We start from the raw sequence: 6,045 nt of genomic DNA, 5'->3' as shown, positions 1-6,045 counted from the left end.
ACTCTTATGTCATTTCAAACCTGTATGGCACTGTGGAAAATATGTTTTTTGTCCATATAATGAAAGTCAATGGAGTGAAAAACAACACTGCAATGCACTGCATTGCCAAAGAAAAACTACTTACTAGTATTTTTGTCTTGTTTTATATTACAAATATTTACAAATTCTTAAAGAAACATTTACTTGAGAAGAAAAATTACATCATATTTATAAGTCTTGTTTTCTGAGGAAAACAACAACAACAATGGGATCAGAAAAAAAAACTTAAATCAACTGGACAACAAAATGATTTTTCCCACACTGAGAGTTTTTTTTTTTTTTTGCTTTTGTTTTGTTTTAAGCAAAAATGTTGAAAATATTTGATAAGTTTATTTACTTTGAATTACTTATTTGTAAAGTAATTTATTAAATTTTTCTGTTTTTATTCTGTTTTTTTATTTTCTTTTACTTAATTTTATTTTTTTAGAAAATGCACGAACAACAACAACAACAACAACAGAACATAATTACAGGAAAAACAGCTGGCATCTGTGGTAACCAGAATAATTATGTAAAAATACAGTAAAAAGTAAACTATGTAGATTAACCTTAACATTTTTGTTTAAATCTGTAATTCACAAAATTATCAAAAAAGCTGATTCTGCTTTTAACATTTACAATAACAACCACCGTAATTATAAGATTTTTTTTTTTTACAAAAAACATTATTTTTTTAACAGTATTTTACTGTAAACTTGCAAGAGTAAAGGACTTACTGTTAACTTGTTTTTACTGTAGAATTTTTATAGTCTATTGCAGGTAATATTATAATTGTTTGTATAGTCTGTCTTGATTTAAGAATATTTACATTTTTGAACTCGAAGGAAGATGCAAGTATTCACTATAAAAATTTTTTTCAAAATATCTTCTTTTGATGTCCACAGAAGACTTTCAGTTGTACAGATCTGGAAGTCGAGGATGAGTAAATGATGACAGAATTCTTGTTTTTAGATGAACCATCCCTAGGTCCCCTAAGAGGACTCTAATACAGTCACTGATAAAGAAACCCTGCTTATTAATGTTGACAGAGAAAATGAATGCATGTAGACTAAAATAATACAGCAAACACACTGCACAGTATGACAGAGAGGAAGATAGCGGGAACTATCCCTTTATCCCTATTTATAAGTACTGTTTCTATACAGTATAAGTGATTTGCGTGCATTTCTGCATGCTAGTGTGTGTTTATGCGTGTTGTGTTTCTGTGGTCTTAGCTGCTGTCCGTGCAGTTACATGTGCCAAGGGCAGCATCTGTCTCTCTCCTTCCATATAATTTGCTCTAATGATGCCTAATGATACATGCGTGAGAACACACACTCCTACACACACAATACAATATCAGAACACACTTGTTCCATCTTAACTCTCTGTCTAACTCTCTGGCTCGAGTCTGGGGGGATAAAAGGGGGTCTGTAGCATGAGCAGTCCTTCATTTGTGCTTTTTTCCTCATTAAAAATCTCTCCTGGCTTGATCCCCTTCTTTTTTTTCTATGCATTCCACCCTTTTCTCTTCCCACTCACTCCCACCCCTCTGTCTCCCCCCTATTCTTTCCATCTCCTCCCAAAGGATTTTTGTGTCTTTCTCTGGCACGCTTAAATATATGCGACTGAGACGGAGAGAATGAGAATATTTTTGTGCGTTATGCTCCTTCTCTTTCTTTTGTATCACCTTGGCTCTTCTGCCTCTTTGGCAGGTGTGTAGCATATTACATTGGCTGCTTGTGAAATTGTTTGTGTTGTGCCCCTCTCTTAATACAACTCTTTTTAAGATGCTATCACGCTGATCAGAGAGGCTCTGCGGCTCAGATGTAATGAAAGCCGAGCAGATAGTACACGGTGAAGAACGCCTCCTGCCGTCCCAATTAACCAGCCTCACGCTACCGATCAGCCCCTCTGCCTCAGTACGTGATCTTTTTATCCAAGAACGCACTGCTGTTAACATACTCGGATCAATGTCTAATTGAACTGCTCTAATTAGGTTCTATTCATTTATTGTAAGCCGTAGAGGTCAAGTGGTAGTGTTGCAGCAGCACTTGATCAGAAAAGGCATGGGGTAGTTTTCATTGTGGAAAACTAGAGTTGCAATTAAGAAGAATTCAACTAGTGGTGTTCAAAAGCCAGTGACGTTGACTGCATGGGTTTTGTTGCTTTGGCTATGATTCATATTTCATAGCTTGCAGCGTGCGGATATTACGTGATCGCTATCACAGGATAGGCCTTATCTGTCAATGTCATCATTAAAACCTGCACAAAATATTAGGCAATATGTTGTTGCTCCTTTAAGAGCTGTGGTGACGTGGTTTGGGTGATTTAAAAGAAGGGTTTGGTGTGTATTTCTCTGCACATTGAATCAAAGAGAATGAGTTTTATAGGTCAACCATCTTCCTGAGACACGTCCATTGATTTTCATCTTGTTCTTATTGGATTTAGCTTCTGGTTTTAAGACCTGGTGCATATTAAAAAGAACATGTGCTTTTCAGAAATGCCAAATGTTTGTGGGTTTGGGGGTGACTTCAAAATGTATTTCTAAGTTTTATAGAAATGCAATAATGGAAACTGTCCTTGCACAGTAAAGCTACTGGACGATTTAATACTGGATAAAATGCATGTTTTCACCTTTTGTGGACATGTTACAATTAGTGTAAAGTCCACAAGTGCATTAGTGCCTAACCCTATAAAATATATTTCTATGAAATATGAAACTTTGTCAAGTTATTTTGTATTCCAGTTTGCCCCAAAACATGTTAAAATTAGTGTGCTGTCAAATTGATTAATTGCAATGTGTTTAAACTGGTATTTAAGATGGAAAATGATCCAGTGTTACATATTTGCGAGTGCCAAAAGTATGTGAGTATAGGAGTAAGTATAGGATTAGCTGTTATTTTGAAGGTGAAATTAGAGTCCATCTGTTCAGTAATCAGTGAGGTGACTATCAGGTGTCAGTGTGTGTCCTGTTTCATCTAAAGAACAGGGATCTATCAACGTTTGGTCATGTTTGTGGAAGTGTATTATGGAATAAAAACAAAGGAGATCTCTGAAGATCTCAGCAAAAAAAGAGTTGATGTTGTTCATCAGTCTAGAAAGTTACAAAGCCATCTCTAAAGAGTTTGGACTCCACAAATCCACAGTCAGACAGATTGTGTACAAACAGAGGAAATTCAAGACCATTGTTAACCTCCCCAGGAGTGGTCCACCAACAAAGATCACTCTATAAACAAGACTTTCAAAGGCCTGCGGGTTAACTTTAAGCAACTATAGGCCTTACTCATGTTGGCTAATGTTAAGGTTTATGAGCCCATCATCAGGAGAACACTGAACAACCATGGTGTGCATGACACAGTCGCAAATGAAAGCCACTCCTCTCCAAAAAAAAAACATCGCTCCCTGCTTGATGAAGATCAAGTGGACAAGCCAGAGGAATACTGGAGAAATGTTTTGTGGATGAGAACAAAATAGAGCTTTTTGGTTTAAATGAGTAGCTTATGTTTGGAGAAAGAAAAACACTGCATTCCAGCATAAGAATCTTTTCCCATCTGTGAAACATGGTGGTGGTAGTATCATGGTTTGGGCCATTTTACAATGCACACACACACACACACACACACACACACACACACACACACTTTCATTCGTGTTAATGGATGTTAATTACATGTCAGGTATCATCAGAATCAGCAGGTTCAACAGTATAACATATCAAGCATTTCATGTTTAATGGATAACTTTAGTTGACTTTAAGGGAATATTAAATCAAAGCTTGAGACATGGCGAAAAAAACTACAACACATTTACAAACATTTAAACTAAATGTTAACATACTGTCTAGTTTGAGGAGACAAATGAACTGGAAATAAATGTACTGCACAGAGAATTTCTGTGATAATTTAGCGCCTCATCTTTTCAAATTCAAATTAGTTTTCTGTGTGAGCTCTCAAGTGCAACTGATTACATAACACTTCTTTTTAAATTTGTCTGTTTCAAAACAAAGAAGAAGACTCACTCAACACACAAGGGTTGATTTTCCTGACAGTTGTATTTTGAATGAGAATTTGACTGAATGGAATTAAACGAGGAGTCAGCTTAAGCTTTCAGTGTTGCACAGAAGAAAACAAAGAAAGGACAGAAGAGAGATAAAGTGGAGAGCCGCTGTTTCTTTTGAGTGACAGTGACATTGACACTAACAGACATCAAAGCGATGATGTCACGTCCCCTAAACTTGACCTGGCTGTTACCATGGTAATGAGTGGCGGCACAACATACTGAAGTGCACTAGAATACATGCTGTTCACTTCACACTCTCACGTTTCTCTTTTAGTCAAACGAAACTCAAATTAAGAGTTAATTGGACTCTGTATCTGAATTCCTGTCCTGTCAGATAGCAGAGGAGAGAAAAGCATCTTCAAACGGGGATGCGTTCGATCGGGAGAGGATGGGGGTTGATATTGATGGGTGGGTGGGGTTTGGGGAGAAGGAGAGGCAAGGAGGGTCTAAGTGCTTTGCACATTAATGTGTATGAAATTAAAACTGGATTGTTATCCTCTCAATTAATTAAAGGCCATTACAGTCTAATAAGGCCGAGTCTCATTATTTCAGCCTAGCAATGTTATCCAGCTGCTTACTGAGCAGAAAGAAAACAAGCTACAGGTTATGATGGAGAGAGAAGTAAACTGATGGATAATTGGTTTGGTACAAATAACATGTGGGAAAGAGCACCAGGAGAAGAGAAGTAGGGTATGGGAAGACCAGAGCCAGAAGGTGAACAGAAAACAGCCAGCAGATTGGAATGACTAAGTGGCATTAAAACACTAAAAAAATAAACACATATTACATGTGCATGTTTTTTTCAATATCAGGGCTGACTGAATACATTAGCATGAGCTACAGCATGTGTAGTTTTTTTAGAAACAGGTTTTTTTAACCTGTTTAATTGCATGATGTGCCGATTAATTAAATTAATTGCAAATTCATAACACATCAATTTGGGATAAGATATTAGCCCCAAAATAATTTTATTCATTGTTGTGTAAAATGAGACAAACCTTTAATAGACGAGAAAATAAGTTAAGTAACCTAGAAAAAAATGACTATGCCATTTTTTTTATTATTATTAAATGATACTCTAAATATGAAACTAATATGAATCACACAGTGCCGTTGCTCGACAGGCGTGCCAAGTTTGAATCCTTGACTCAAGAACCTTTCCAGATTCCACCCTCTATCTCTCTCCCACTTCACTTCCTGTCAGCTCTGAGCTATCCAATCATAATAAAGGAGAAAATGCCTATATATATATATATAGAGAGAGAGAGAGAGAGAGAGAGAGAGAGAGAAAGGTGCATCAGAAAGTTGATTTATTTCACTAATTCCGTTCAAAAAGTGAAACTTGCATATTTTATTCATTCATTACACACAGACTGATATATTTCAAATGTTTATTTCTTTTAGTTTTGATGATTATAACTGACAGCTAAGGAAAATTCCAAATTCAGTATCTCAGAAAAATAGAATATAACTTAAGACCAAAACAAAGAAAGGATTTTTAGAAATCTTGGCCAAATAAAAAGTGTGAAAATAAAAAGTATGAGCATGTACAGCACTCTGTACTTAGTTGGGGCTCCTTTTGCCTGAATTACTGCAGCAATGCGGCGTGGCATGGAGTCGATCAGTCTGTGGCACTGCTCAGGTGTTATGAGAGACCAGGCTCCTCTGATAGTGGACTTCAGCTCTTCTGCATTCTTGGGTTTGGCATATCGCATCTTCCTCTTCACAATACCCCGTAGATTTTCTATGGGGTTAAGGTCAGGTGAGTTTGCTTGCCAATTAAGAACAGGGATACCATGGTCCTTAAACCAGGTACTGGTAGCTTTGGTACTGTGTGCAAGTGCCAAGTCCTGTTGGAAAAATGAAATCTGCATCTCCATAAAGTTGGTCAACAGCAGGAAGCATGAAGTCCTCTAAAACTTCCTGGTATACCGCTCTGTTGACCTTGGACCTCAGAAAACACAG

The sequence above is a fragment of the Carassius auratus genome, chromosome 28 (genome assembly GCF_003368295.1).
Source record: "Carassius auratus strain Wakin chromosome 28, ASM336829v1, whole genome shotgun sequence".
NCBI lineage: Eukaryota > Metazoa > Chordata > Actinopteri > Cypriniformes > Cyprinidae > Carassius > Carassius auratus.
The sequence above is the reverse complement of the archived record's forward strand: the minus strand, read 5'-3'. Positions refer to the sequence as shown.